Source organism: Zosterops lateralis (assembly GCF_965231275.1).
Source record: "Zosterops lateralis genome assembly, chromosome: 7".
NCBI lineage: Eukaryota > Metazoa > Chordata > Aves > Passeriformes > Zosteropidae > Zosterops > Zosterops lateralis.
In genome coordinates, this window is record NC_139767.1 from 38,609,411 (window position 1) to 38,624,361 (window position 14,951).

The 14,951-nt window shown below is 47.6% G+C and overlaps 1 long non-coding RNA gene across 1 annotated transcript; it reads left to right on the forward strand.

Annotated features, from left to right (window-relative positions):
- The first annotated feature begins 4,930 nt into the window (after positions 1-4,930).
- On the forward strand, positions 4,931-6,976 carry LOC310911571. The gene is made up of 3 exons (XR_014590539.1): positions 4,931-5,302; positions 5,469-5,546; positions 6,516-6,976. It is a non-coding gene; the product is annotated as an uncharacterized lncRNA (long non-coding RNA).
- Positions 6,977-14,951: the final 7,975 nt, after the last annotated feature.

The following is a 14,951-nucleotide window of genomic DNA, read 5'->3' on the forward strand; positions in this document are numbered from 1 at the left end:
AATATTTCAAATGAAGGGTAACGATTTCTGGGGAATTTCCTTGGGAATTATGATCCTCAGGCATATGGATTTTCGGGGGTGGAATCCCCGTTTCAGCCTCGGGCACCTGCAGGAGAAGAGGGGTCCTTATCCACAGCAAGGGAAGCCCGGTGCCCCATCGTGTCAGGTGCAGACAATGAACCGTCTCGGGAATGAACAGCAAGTCCCCTCTGCCCTCACCCTCGGACGGGCAGCAGCTGCAGGTGAGAGATGCCACAGGATGGGGAGGGGAGAGAGCAGCGCCGGGTGTGAGCTGGGAACAGTGAGGGGGGACAGAGCAGGCACAGGTGCAGCTGTGATGGATAACGAGGGGGCGGTTCCAGCCGGGGGCTGTTTAAAAGGGGAGCCTCAGCTCAATTCAGTATCGAGCTGTGAGGAGTGAGGACTTTATCCTGAGGTTCTGGGTGTGATTCATGGAGAGACTACAAGATCATTTGGATTTGGAGCATTTCCTCGGGAAGCGCCAAGGGACAAACCTTTGTACCAAACAGGTAGATAACCCAGTGCGGGTTTATTGGGGGGACATTTTTCCTTTTCAGCTTCGTCTCACCAATCCCTCCCCGGTGCTCCCAGAAGAAAAAGGAGTTATGGAGACAAAAGGAGTTCAAATTGATTGGAGAAACTCCTTTTTTTCTGTTGTTATCTGTGTTTAAAGTGGCGAGATTTTCTTTTCTCCTTGAATTTTAATTAATAGTGGCCCTTCTATGTGGCTTCTTTTCAATATGAGGTTCTTAGGTGGTGTGTAGTGTTTTGTCTGACTTTTTTGGTATTATTTATTGTGAGTAATTTGGTTTTTGAGTGACGGTAACCTCATGGGTGAGTTTGTTTGTATTTGAGGTAGAACTAATTTAAGTAGCTTTTTTAAAGAGACTTCTGAAATGTGTTATTGGGGTTTTGTGTGTTGTATAGAGGGATTCAGGTTGGGTAGAGCTGGTTTTTTTTCTGTTTGGTGGTTTTTAATGATTTATTGTGTAGCTTTATTCTGTTTGTAGGTGGTGTGATGAGGGATATGTGGTGTATTTATTTCATGTTTGGTTTCATAGCTCACATGGTCAGAGTATTTTTGAACTGAGTTTTGTTACTGAATCGTTTTTGGGGGATATTGTGTTTTTCAAGAGTTTGTTTTCTAAGGTTTACAGTGGTGTAGTTGGCTGTGGTGTGAGGTGTAGGGGAGGTTTTTATTTATTTAGTCATGGCTTTTATCATGGCAAGGGTGTTGTGTTTGTTTTAGTGGGTTTGAGGTGGTGTGATGTAGTTCATTTTTTAGGGTTTCTTAATTTTTATAATTAGATTATTGTTTTATGGGATTTGTTTATTTAGCATGCTTGACTACAGTGTATGTTTTATAGTTTTGGATAATTTAGGGGATATTGTTTGTAGCCAAATGGATCTTTTGGTTTTGTGTGTATTTATAGGTGGTCTGTTTGTTTTGATGGTTCTGAGGTATTATGGGTTCATTGAGTTAGGAATAATTGGTTTTGGTGCTGTTAATTGAAGTATATTTGTGCTGTTTTTATTTTTGTGGATTGATTTGTTTGTTGTTGTGGTTTAGGGTAAACCTGGGAGGAAACTTTTGAATAGGGTTTTTTTTTTTAGAGAGTAAAGCAAAATGGTCTCTCTTTTCAATTGGTTTGTGAAAGAATTTCTTTAGGAAGAAATGGAAAAAACTATTTATTTAACAAACAAAGTGGTCACAAGCATAAAGAATAAATAACATAAAATAATAAAACACTTTGTTTTTCTGAAGGGTGATGGTAAATTCAGAAAGCCCTTGCTGTGGCTGTAGCTCATCTCCTTTGGTCTCTTATCCGCTGTTCTGGTGTTGATAAAATGCTGAGGTCCAGGCCCCGTGGCTGCAGGTGCAGCTCTCGGTGCTTCTCTGGGTTTTTCAGTCTGCAGCAGGTTTAATGAGCCCAAAGAAAAAGGGGAAATAATCAGTGCAAGGAACTTCTCTGCCCTAAAACTAACTAAGCGCAAAGGAGATCTGTGTGCTGCAGTCTGTCTGTGCTTGGGCTGAATACAGTGGACAGGGAATGCACAGGAATGAACACTGTTTTCTTAAAACAGGCTGCGTGCTTTTTCTTTCCTTGCTTTGCTCTCAAAATCAGTCTGAAAGTACTGAAGGCATTTTTGAAGTAGTTATTTTAAATGTTTGAGGGTTTTTGGTGTTTAAATTATTTATTTTGGAGGAAGTTTGTTTGAAGTTTTTGCTTAGTTATAATGAAATTATTTTATTTTTCATTAGAAGTTTTATTGCAGTTAAAGGTTGAGGCTTTTTTTGTTATGTTAGTAATAGATAATAGGCTTTGATTTGGTATGTAGTGATGGGATTGGTGTATATGGTGTGCTGGTGTGGACTAAGGATTTAAAATTCTGTGTTTTTGACGTGCTAGGTTAATAAATTTCTATAGGTCAAGGAATATAAGTTTTCTACTTTTTATGTGGTTAGAGGCAGGTATTTCAGTTGGGGGTGTTCTGGGTGTATATTTCAGAGGTTTTTTGAGGAGAATGGAGATGGGGTTATTTTTATTATATTTGGAAAATGGACTAGGAGTAATAAGAGTTGGCTTTTTTTTAATGGACTTTTGTTTGTGTTTTGTTTTCTAAAATGGATATATTTGTGTGGTTAGGGCAGTGGTGTTTCTGGTACAAATTTAAGCATCCATTATTGTTTGTGTGTTTCAGGTGGTCACTTGTCTCACACTGAGATCCTCTCACCCAACAGCCCTGCTGAGATCATCCGTGGATGTTTGGTTTTCTTTATGGCACCTGACTGAGACAGCAGGAATTTCCCAGAGGCAGAGACAGCCTTCCTTGGCCCCTGATGTGGATTCTCATCCCTGGACATCCCAGAGATAAGTGAAGGGCTCAAAGCCACAGAGGGAGTGAAAGTGGGGTGTGGGTTGGGAGTCACTGGGAGGGATTTTTGGGTCGGGTTTGGAGATGGGGATGTCCAAGATGTGACCCCTTAGGGCACAGAGAGGGAAGGTCTCACAGTGCTGAGGTGTGCAGGGCAGAGCAGTCCCAGGGCACGTCATGTCACTTGTCTGTTGTGCACTCTGTGTCTTTTGTGTCTCCTGTGTGGTGGGTCTTTTGCCTTAACCCTTCAAGGGGTCTTTTGGAGACCCCAGGCATTGTTCTTAACATCTCCCTGTTCCTTGAACAGGCACTGATATCATTGGACTTTGATTTAGGTGCTCAGACACACATCAGAATCCATCTCTCTTCACAACCATCCAGGCTGGTGCCTTTCCAGGTCTTGTTCTGAGCTGTATCCACAGCTGTGCACTGCCACCATCCATTCAGGTGGATTAGGTCTTGTCAGAATGCAGGGATAGGTAGATGAGTCTGACCTTAGGATTCTCAGGCATCCATCTCTGCGTTTCTTGGGATCAGTGATCCCGTTGGCATCTTCTTCCTGCAGGGTTCTCTGAGCCTGGTCAGCTCCCCATGGGTCTTACTCGGTCATCTCATTGCGAGTTCTCTCGGTCCTCAGGGTCATTCTTCTTGCCCAGATATTTCTGTCCCTGTTGTGTCCCCCCTTTTGTCCTGTCCTGTGTCACGGGTGTTGGTGTGTTTGGCCTGGAGCTGCTCTGCCTTGTTGCTTAGTCTGGGTGTGGGGGGAATGGGACAAGTCCTGGGGAGTTGAAATTTGTCATGTAGGGTGTAGTTGGCCTGTAGAGGGTATTCCTAGAGTGACACAAAGTGTCTGGAATTGTCAAATGCTCCTTCAGCACTTTGACTTTTGTCCTTTCTTTCAGATGCAGATGGATTAAATCCATGGCAGAGTGCCCCATCCCGGGTGAGGGGGCTCCCTTGAGAAGGTCAGTCACTATTTGTGTTTGCAGGGGAGGTGTAAATGGTGGCCTCGTCACAGCACTGCTGTTTGTCTTTATTTTTAGGAGGCAAGGCTGGATCTCTGCAGTCAAGGTGAAGTGGATGAGGTGAGCAGTGATAGGTGGACAGAAGCAGTTACTATTGCTGAAGTCTCTCTTCTGGTTCTACTCTAAGCATTCACTGGTCTTTTTTTGTTTTATTTTAGGGGGTCTCCTTGGCAGATGTGCTGGGCCAGGACACCAGAGGAGGGCAGATGGGTGCAACATTAAGTCTCACTTGTGTCCTGCTTCAGTGAGAGCAGGGAGGTTGCTGTTTCACAGTAACTCGGCATGATTTTTCCTTTTTTGTTTCTTTGTAGGTGCTGCTGCTGCCCCAGGTGTGCCAAGGAATAGAGGGAGGGGGTGAGTTGGCACATGGGCAGGTGGCCCCCAGGTGAGTGCTGTGCTCAGTGTGTCCCTTTTCCTTTTGCTGGGTTCACTCTGGGCAGCCTCTGGAGTGGGGTGAAGATCTGAGGGGGGGCCGGGATAGGGGTGCAGAGGGGCTCCAGGGGTGACTTTTCTGGAGGGGAATAGTCACATTTTCTGTTCTGTGGTCCCAGGTAGTGTGAGGAGGTGCACAGCTGGAGTTTGGATATGGCAGCACTGAGGGAACGTCTCTAAATCCACAGAGCCAGCACGTTCATTTCTGTCCAGGATGGATTTTGTCTGCTCGTATTCCAAAAGCTAAGTGTTGGGGATGGTGGTCGGGTGAAGGGGAAGAACCTTTTCAGTCCCAGGAGGCAAATTAAAGTTACCTTAGAGAGGAGAGAGCCCTTGTGGGATGGACCCCTCAGGAGTAAAAAGAGTGAGGTCGACACAAAGTGTCTGGAGCTGTCAAGTTCTCCTGCAGCACTTTGACTTTTGTCCTGACTTTCTTTCAGGTGCCAATGGATTAAATCCATGGCAGAGTGCCCCATCCTGGGTGAGGGGGCTTCGCTGAGAAGGTCAGGCACTGTTTGTGTTTGCAGGGGAGGTGTAAATGGTGGCCATGTTACAGCACTGCTCTTTGTCTTTATTTTTAGGAGGTAAGGCTGGATCTCTGCAGTTAAGGTGAAGTGTACGAGGTGAGCAGTGATGGGTGGACAGAAGCAGTTGCTACTGCTGAAGTCTCACTTCTGGTTCTACTCTAAGCATTCACTGGTCAGTTTTGTTTTATTTTAGGTGGTCCCTTTGGCAGATGTGCTGACCCAGGATGCCAGAGGAGGGCAGATGGGTGCAACATTAAGGTTCACTTGTGTCCCGCTTCAGCCAGAGCAGGGAGGTTGCTGTTTCACAGGAACTCAGCATGATTTTTCCTTTTTTGTTTCTTTGTCGGTGCTGCTGCTGCCCCAGGTGTGCCAAGGAATAGAGGGAGGGGGTGAGTTGGCACTTGGGCAGGTGGCCCAGAGGTGAGTGCTGTGCTCAGTGTGTCCCTTTTCCTTTTGCTGGGTTCACTCTGGGCAGCCTCTGGAGTGGGGTGAAGATCTGAGGGGGAGGTGGGACAGCGGTGCAGAGGAGACCCAGGGATGACTCTTCTGGAGGGGAATAGTCACATTTTCTGTTCTGTGGTCCCAGGTAGTGTGAGGAGGTGCACAGCTGGAGTTTGGATATGGCAGCACCAAGGTGGATGCAGAGAACGTCTTCAAATCCACGGTGCCAACACATTCATTTCTGTCCAGGATGGATTTTGTCCCCTCGTATTCCAAAAGCAAAGTGTTGGGGCTGGTGGTTGGGAGAAGGGGAAAAACCTTTTCAGTCCCAGGAGGCAATTTAAAGTTACCTTAGAGGAGGAGAGGGCCCTAGTGGGATGGACCCCTCAGGAGTAAAGGGAGAGGGTTTCTCCTTAGCATCACCTGAGCCTTGGCCAGGCAGGGCAGTCCCAACCCATCTCTGCATTCTAGCAAGATTTGCACTGTTGGTCGTCTTAGTCTTTGAGAGTCCACAGGGTTAGGGTGCAGTGGGGGGAGATTCTTGGCCTTGCCCGCCTGGGCATCCTGGGATCCGTGTCCCAGGAGCATCCTGGGTTGCAGGGTGTAGGGTAGTAGGGTTCAGCAGGAGGGTGCAGAGCACTTCAGCATTGACCTACAGAGGCTGAAGGCTGAGGGAGGGCTTGAGAGGTAAAGGACTCACAGGCTAGAGAGCACACAGTGAAAATCAGGGGTACAGGCTGGGATACAAGTCAGAGTACAGGTGTACCAGCCCTCACAGCACTGCTACCAACACTGTGTTTCCCTGAGAGCAGGTGCAGGCAGCAATCCTAATGCAGGACAATGCCAGAAGCCCTGAGAGGTGCAGGCAGTAAGCCCAAGGCAAGGGCCAGGCAGGAAGTGATAGTGGGGGGCAGAGTCCACAGGGTTTGGGTTCACTGGGGATGTCCAGCCTGCATTTCTTTCCTGCTCTAACTGGGGTTGCTCACACCCCTAGTGGAGGCTGTGGTGGGTGGGCTCAGGACCAATAATGTCTCTAAGACCTTGGCACTGCAAGAGTCAGCCTCTGAGCACAGCTGAAGTGTGCTGCCCAAGGACCCAGGCATGCTTAGGAGAGGGGGAGTAGCAGAATTGCCAGGTTTTGGGGGATGTGCTGGTGAGATTATGCTTTGCTATTTGGTTTTCTTTATTGTAGCTGACTGAGAGACAACAGCCCAGTGACAGCAGGAGTCTCCCAGAGGGAGAGGTGACCTTCTTTGGCACCCAATGTGAATTCCCATCCCCAGACATCCGAGAGATAAGTGGAGGGCTTGGAGTCACCGAGGGGATGAAAGCGGGATGTGGGGTCAAGGGTCACCAGGAGGGGTTTTGTGAATCAGGTTTGGAGATGGGGATGTCCAAGCTGTGACCCCTTAGGCTGTGTAAAGGGAAGGTCTCATTTTTGATCAGTGCTGAGGTGTGCAGGGCAGAGCAGTCCCAGGGCACGTCGTGTCACTTGTCTGTTGTGCACTCTGTGGTTTTGGAGCATCTCATATCTTTCATGTCTTTTCCCTTTGCCCTTCAAGGGGCCTTTTAAAACCCCTGGCATCAATCTTAGCATTTCTGATCTCTGCATTCCTCAGCCAGGTGACTTTGACTCGGGTGCTCAGACACACATCAGAATCCATCTCTCTTCACAACCATCCAGGCTGGTGCCTTTCCAGGTCTTGTTCTGAGCTGTATCCACAGCTGTGCACTGCCACCATCCATTCAGGCAGGTTAGGTCTTGTCAGAATGCAGGGATAGGTAGATGAGTCTGACCTTAGGATTCTCAGGCATCCATCCCTGCGTTTCTTGGGATCAGTGATCCCGTTGGCATCTTCTTCCTGCAGGGTTCTCTGAGCCTGGTCAGCTCCCCATGGGTCTTACCTCGGTCATCTCATTGCGAGTTCTCTCGGTCCTCAGGGTCATTCTTCTTGCCCAGATATTTCTGTCTCTGTTGTGTCCCCGCTTTTGTCCTGTCCTGTGTCACGGGTGTTGGTGTGTTTGGCTGGAGCTGCTCTGCCTTGTTGCTCAGTCTGGGTGTAGGGGGAATGGGACAAGTCCTGGGGAGTTGAAATTTGTCATGTAGGGTGTAGTTGTCCTGTAGAGGGTATCCCTAGATTGACACAAAGTGTCTGGAGCTGTCAAGTTATCTTGCAGCACTTTGACTTTTGTCCTGACTTTGTTTCAGATGCAGTTGGATTAAATCCATGGCAGAGTGGCCCATCCTGTGTGAGGGGGCTCCCCTGAGAAGGTCAGTCACTGTTCAAGAAGAGTCCCATATCTCACATTTATTGGCACTTCAGTGCAGGACACCGGCATTTACAGCTCCAAACAAGTGAGTCCCTTAGTAACCCCCCCTGGGGAGCAGCTGGAGCCTGCTCTGGGCTGGGCTGGGGGACCAAACACTTGGGGCTGACACAGCTCCACACTGAGGGGGCTTGGGAAAATGCCTGGCTTTGTCCTGGATTTTTTTTTTTTTTTTTTTAGGTTTCTACAAGGTTTTAGTCATCAACTTGTGAAAATAAATGGTAACAATTGAAAACATGTGGGGCTGGCAAGTTACGCACACCAGAGACTGCTTTGTTTTTAAAATAGCTGTGAGACTTATACCTTGATTTTGAGACTCTTTTTTTGGCCGACTTTTTTGTTAAAAATCTTATTTTGAAGTGCCTCAACCAAGGAGATCCTGTTTGAAACTTTATCCCTGTTGTTTTTCCTCTTGCAGGTAGTTGGTAAAAAAGGACAGAGCCAGTAGGAAGCAAAGCCCCTGGAAGGCCTTATCCCAGTCCAGCTGTTGTTTTGTGTTCTTTAAAAGTTTTTATATTTTTTCTATTTTTTTAATTTTTACTTTATTTTATATTACTTTTAGATTTTTATTTTAATTTTTATGGGGTTTTTTTTTATTTTTTATTTGTATTTTTAAATTTTTAAAACTTTTTTTCAGTTTATTTACTTTTTTTTTTTTTTTTTTTTTTTTTTTTTTTTCCTTTTTAAAATACTATGTATTTGCAAGTTTGGCCCGACAGGAGAGAAAAACCAGGAAAAGACTGACATCAAAGAACACTAAATTCATTTGTGCCACACTTTAATATAAAAAGAATAAAGAATAACATGAATAAAGACCAACCATTCTCTGTTCCGGGAGACTCCCATTCTCTGCACACTGTCCACCCTTCTGGTGGACTTCTACACAGAAACCTTTAACTTGTTTATCCTATTTTTCCCCTCTACATATTTTTTATGTTTTCTTTGTTCTTTTTTTTTTTTTTTTCTTACTGAGTCTGTGGAAGTTTGGCTGTTGGCAAGAAAGAAGTTGAAAAATGTCCTCCTTGGATATAATTGAGAGTGCAGTTAGCAAAAAACCTCTCTATTTTCTGCTGAATTAAAAAGCTTTAACAGAGAAAGGTGTAAAGACTGTGGTGCCCTTTTTTTCCTTTCAGCTCTCGTTCTCCCCATGCACAGTATTACCAGGAGTAACTGGATGTGAGGTGGTTTTCAGAGGTAGCAATAAAATTAAACATTTTATTTTCTAGCTCTCTGAACCTCCTTGTTTATTAGCCTAGTAATCCAAAACTAAGCAAACAAGAAAAACCCAGAACAAAACCCCCCCCAAACAATTCCCCCCTCCCCAAAAGCGTGTTTATTATTTTAATTAAGATTAAATATTTACCCCTTAGAAAACCAGGGTCCTTCAATTCTAATTAAGTGTGGTTCTAATGTCTTTGGTTAATGAATTCATATAATTTAAAATAGCAACAAGTAAACAGAAATTGAAAAAAAAAAGTAACAAAAAGAGAAGTATAAAATACAAAAAATAATATCAATAGATGCAATCAATATTCTTACATGTTCCATATATTACGATATGTAAAATATATGGAATATAATGTACATGATATAATATATAAATAGTAATAATTAATAGAAATATCCAAATAAGAAATAGAAGAAATATTGAAGTGTAGCCTAAAATGAAGGCTTTTTTGGTTTTGGCTCGGTTGATGGCGGGGTTCTCGTAGTTGTTGTGGTTGGGGGTCTTTTGGGGCCTTTATTTTCAGGGATATTTGGAAGGGGAATTTTGGCCACGTTCTTTTCTGCCTCCGCTCCCTGTGGCAGTGCTGCCACCCTGTGGATAAAAAGCGGTACTGCAGCGCTCTCCCAGGCTGTGATCTGTAAGGCAATGCTGCCATCCTGTGGATATAGAGCGGTACTGCAGTTCTCCCCCGTGCCCGTAGCAGCCCCGGGCTGTGAACTGTGCGGCAATGCTGCCATCTCGTGGATAAAAAGCGGTACTGCAGTTCTCCGCCGTAGCAGCCCCGGGCTGAGCTCACGGGCAGTGTTGCCACCCGAGCGCCGAAAGATCACGGCCAAAAAGGCCGGAAAACAAATGCGAGCACCCAGACACCTGGCAGCCGGCTCCCTGCGCGCGACCTGGACCACGGAGCCGCCCGGGAGCGAGTTTTCCGCGGCATACGCAGGTGCGCGGACACGGGATGGGGGCTAAGCGGCGCCACGGCAGTGTTTGGGAGGCATGTGATCAGGCGCCTGCGCGAGCAGCCGAGGGGGACATTTGGGGGGGTGCCACAACCAAGATGGCGGCGCGGCTCGCGGCGCTTGACCTTCTCAAGATGGCGGCGAAAAGGGCGGGAAACAGAGAGGACCCGATGTGTGTGTTTTTGACTGCCTGCATAAAAATCCTGAACACAGCGCCACCCCGGGACAATTTTTCCTGGTGTTTCCAGGTGTAGGGACACGGGCTGTGGGTTCAGCCGTGCCGCGGCCGGGTTCAGGTTGTTGGATTTAGTCAGGCGCCTGTGTTAGACGGCTATGGAGTCCTTAAGTATGCCACAATCAAGATGGCGCCGCGACTCGGAGCGCTTGACCTTCTAAAGATGGCGTCCAAAAGGGCGGGAAACAGAGAGAACCCCATGTGTGTCTATCTGACTGCCTGCATAAAAATCCCGACCATGGCGCCGCCCGGGGACAATTTTCTGTGGCTTTTCCAGATGTACGGACACGCGCTGTGGGTTCAGCCGCGCCGCGGCCGGGTTCAGGGTAGACATTTTAGTCAGGCGTCTGTTTTAGACACCGATGGGGGCCTTAAGTGTGCCACAACCAAGATGGCGGCGTGGCTCGCTGCGCCTGACCTTTTAAAGATGGCGGCGGGGAGTGGCAAAAGTGACGTAATGATCTTAGCAATCGGAAAGAGCCGGGAAGTGACGGAAATCGCCGAGTTTCCCCGAACAGCCGAGAATAGCCGACGGCTGACGGAAATCGCCGAGTTTCCCCGAACAGCCGAGAATAGCCGACGGCTGACGGAAATCGCCGAACAGCCGAACCCAGCCGAGTGTCCCCGAACGTCGCCCCCCCTCAGCCGAACCGAACGAGCCAAGGGCAGTTCCGGGCTGGATTTGGCCCTTTTCTTATTTTCTGAGGTTTTACATATGCATAATGTCTTACAGACTTTCTTCGTACATATTTATTTTTTGATCTTGGTTATTTTCGTTTGGAATAGTAATTACTTTATGCTTTTCTGGGCAAGCTCAGTGTTTAGTGGTGGTGGTCTCCAGGCCGTGGGGTTTTTTTTTTTTTATTCATTTTTTCACCTTTATCTTTCTCATGTGTGCTTTGGCTTTTTTGGCACAATTTTAAGAGAACATATTATTTTAGAGTCTGTGTTCATTTCTTTATTTGTGCTCTTAATGCTGTTATTCTGTTGTTTAGGTTAGTTCTTCTAGTTCATTCTCTGATTATTTGAAGGTTTCTTATTTGTAATGTTTAAATATGTGCAAAAAAGTAATAAGCACAGTGTTACTAAATATATTAATAATATATTAATATATATAATAATATATTACATACATATATTATAAATGTAATATATAATAATAAATATATCTTATATATTTTAAAATACTACTTGGAATCTATTCTAATATACTATATTATATACTATATAATATACTATATACTATTCTATACTAATATACATAATGTATATGGTCTTTAATTTACTATAAAGGATTAGTTGTGATTTTTCAGTTTATGCCTCAGAGGCCGGTTTAGATTAAATATCAGGAAGGAATTGTTCCCTGGGAGGGCGGCGGGGCCCTGGCACGGGTTCCCCAGAGAAGCTGTGGCTGCCCCTGGATCTGGTGGAAGGTGTCCGTGCCCTGGGTCGGGGCTGGAATGGGATGCGCTTTCCCTTCCACAATTCAGTGATTCTGGGGGTCTGGCTGAGGTCAGTCAGCCTGAGGAGCTGTTTCAATTTCAGGCTGGAAGCTGAGTCCTCATAACTTACACTTGCATAAAAGCAAGAATGAACGCTTAAAAAAATTCTAATGCATGATTTTTTAAATATAAAAAACACAGGGAGAGGTGCTTCCTTTTATTTTCTTCTGATTCAATTGTATTTCTCACTTACAGCACTGTAGAAACCCTGTTCTGCTCTGGCTGCTGAAGGACACCCCAGAGCATCTCCAAGTGCACCTGAAGGCATCTCGACACCGAGAGAGATTTGTTCTGTTTCCGTATTGACTCTGTTGAAAGGTGAACGCAGAATGTCCATGGGTCACCCTGCCAGCTCCACTTGGCTCAGCAGGCATCGCAGGGAGGGCGCTCCTGTCATCTCTCTGGTGAGTCTGGAGGTGGGTTTTTCTGCTGCTCTGTCCCAGAGGGGTTTTCTGTATTGCTGCTGTTGGCATCGTAGTGCTGAGTTGTGAGGAACATCACCTGTGTAAGGCAAATCCTAGAAAAAAAACCCCAAACAAACAAAACTGCCTTTTGTATGAGAAATTGCATTTTGTCCAGGAAAATCTCACCGGGCCCCGGGCACAGGAGGGTTCATTCCCATTAGATCAGGAGGGTGCACAAAGCAAACTCATAAAGGGCCTGGCTGGAGCCTGTTGGGGTCAGCCTTAGCAGAGGGAAGGGTGGCCAGAGGGGCTCAGGCAGGGCTTGGGGTGGGTCTGACCTGCACTGGCCACGTCTGCTCTGTCCTTGCGGAGGAGGGCAAAGGCAAATCTGACAACTGAGTGTGTGCTTGAGACTCTCACTCAGCTGTCGGAGAATGTGTCTAGAGAATGGAAGCAGGCTTGGGTTTAGTTTGGTGTACAGCATTTAAAAGTGGTCTTCAAATATTCTTCAGTAACTGTATCCTGAATTAAGGCTCTATGCCAGAGTTCTTTGGTGAGAGCATTGTTCTAATGGAGGGTGGTTGTTCATCTGAACCAGATTTAATGTCTCTGTTATTTTCTGAACTTCTCATTTATTTTGCTGTGTTGTTGGGGATGTTCACCCTCGTACTCTGGACAGTGGTTTGGGGATTTTTTTCCTTCATTCCCCAGCTATAATACTTTTTTTTTTTTTTTTTTTCCCCCATGGCAGTAAAATTCTCTAGAGCACTAAGCTGGCTGCAGAATGGCATTTTCTCAGGGAGTAATGCTGCTTCTCCCAGCCAGCACTGCACTGTTCTTGGTGCCATTTTTCACTGTTTCCTGTAGCCCCAGAATCCGTGGCTGTCCCTCAGGGTTCTGAAGGAGTGCTGTATTTGGATTTTTCGTTTCAGGATCTAAACTCTGGCATCTGGGCTCTATTCTAGGAACCCCGGAAAAGCAAGCTGTTATTCGTGAGGAACCGTTAACTCTTGAAAGTCGAGCTGTCTTGCAAGAGGTGCTGCAAAGGGTGAGATTTAACCTTATATCATTCTTTGTTTATTCATCTCTGTGAAACCTTAATATGCTTCAACAGTTTCTGCAGAACAGATGATTTCACCCAGAGCATTTCAGTGCATTGTAAGACGTACTGCACTGCTTCATGTCATTGCTATCTTGTGTTATGGAAGATCTTCAGCAACTTTTCCTTCAATTTTCATGGTGATCAGCATTTTGTGTTTATCCAGCACAGCATTAGGTTCCTATTTGTGTCTCAATAATTTGACAGGTTGTTTCTAGTTAGTTGTGATTCACTTCTCCAGATCTTAACTTAACTTTGGGTCACGTCTCTTCTGCCTTTTGTGCAAATGGACTTAATGTTTTTGCTGTCACTTTGTATTGAAATATCGAGCAGCTTTTACTTCTGGGGTTCCCAAAGTCTGCCCTTGGCAGGTGCAGCCTGTGCTTCAACCTGGAGCCCTCAGTCTGCAGGGAAATGGACCTTTGGGAAGTTCTTCCAGCTCTATTTAATGCTTTGTGGATGATGCTGATTTTCTGGAGGTAGGCTGTCCATTCTGACTCATTTTCTTCTCTCTCCTTGCAGACTGAACCTGCTGAAATGCTGAGGCGAGACCAGGATCTGCAAAATCTCTGAGTCTGTCTTGCTGAGGCTGAAGCCATGTTTGCTGTCAATGGTGACATTGTGGAAGATGCTAAAGACTGAAAACTTTGGGGTTTTTCCCCTGAGTCACCAGACTCTGTCTGCAGCTGTGCCCTGTGTGTCTCTTAAAAAAGTTTCTAGGTTTAGAAAGGTTTTTACACTCTGCAATATTAATCTATAACTCAATTGAAAAGAATCATACTCTCTCAGTGTGGTCTTAATTGCTCTGAGTTGGTTAATTAAAATAAATGGTAAGGGGTTTTAGCAACCCTTGGATGGCCTCTGGAGCTGGCAGCTCTTGTTCAATTTCTCTTCATTCCTTTAATGTCTTTCAGTTACTTCTTAAGCAGTTACTGCAATTAAGATATACACTAAGGACAGCAGCATTGTTGGATTGGGAATGCGTTGGAGGGATTGAGGGGATGGGGAGCTGAGCCTCAGGCTGGGTTTTGACAGTGGGAGTTTGGTGAGGAAGAAAAGAGAGATCCTCCAAAAGTGATTAAGGTCAGTTCTGCTGGCTTTGGGTGCTCCTACCCCAAAAATTTATTCTGGTTAAATGGGACTTGAAGAAGGCGGGGCGCTGGGCCGACTCGGGGCGGAGCCGGGGTGCTCTGGGGCGGAGCCCAGAGGCGGCCGGGGGCGGGGCCGGGCAGTGCCGGGGGCGGGGCTCCACGGGCGCGGGGCGGGGCCGGGCAGTGCCGGGGGCGGGGCCCAGAGGCGGCCGGGGGCGGGGCCGGGCAGTGCCGGGGGCGGGGCCCAGAGGCTGCCAGGGGCGGGGCCGGGCCCAGAGGCGGCCGGGGGCGGGGCCGGGCAGTGCCGGGGGCGGGGCCCAGAGGCGGCCGGGGGCGGGGCCGGGCAGTGCCGGGGGCGGGGCCCAGAGGCTGCCAGGGGCGGGGCCGGGCCCAGAGGCGGCCGGGGGCGGGGCCGGGCAGTGCCGGGGGCGGGGCCCAGAGGCGGCCGGGGGCGGGGCCGGGCAGTGCCGGGGGCGGGGCCCAGAGGCTGCCAGGGGCGGGGCCGGGCCCAGAGGCGGCCGGGGGCGGGGCCGGGCAGTGCCGGGGGCGGGGCCCAGAGGCTTCCAGGGGCGGGGCCGGGCCCAGAGGCGGCCGGGGGCGGGGCCCAGAGGCGGCCGGGGGCGGGGCTCCACGGGCGCGGGGCGGGTCCCAGGTGCCAGGACCCCGGACCCCACCGGAGAGCTCCACACCGAGCTCATAGACCATCGGCCTTTTCCGGCACCGATTTGAATCCCCGCCCGGCTCCCAATTGGCGGGCTCGTTGAGGAATCGGCAGCGCTGAT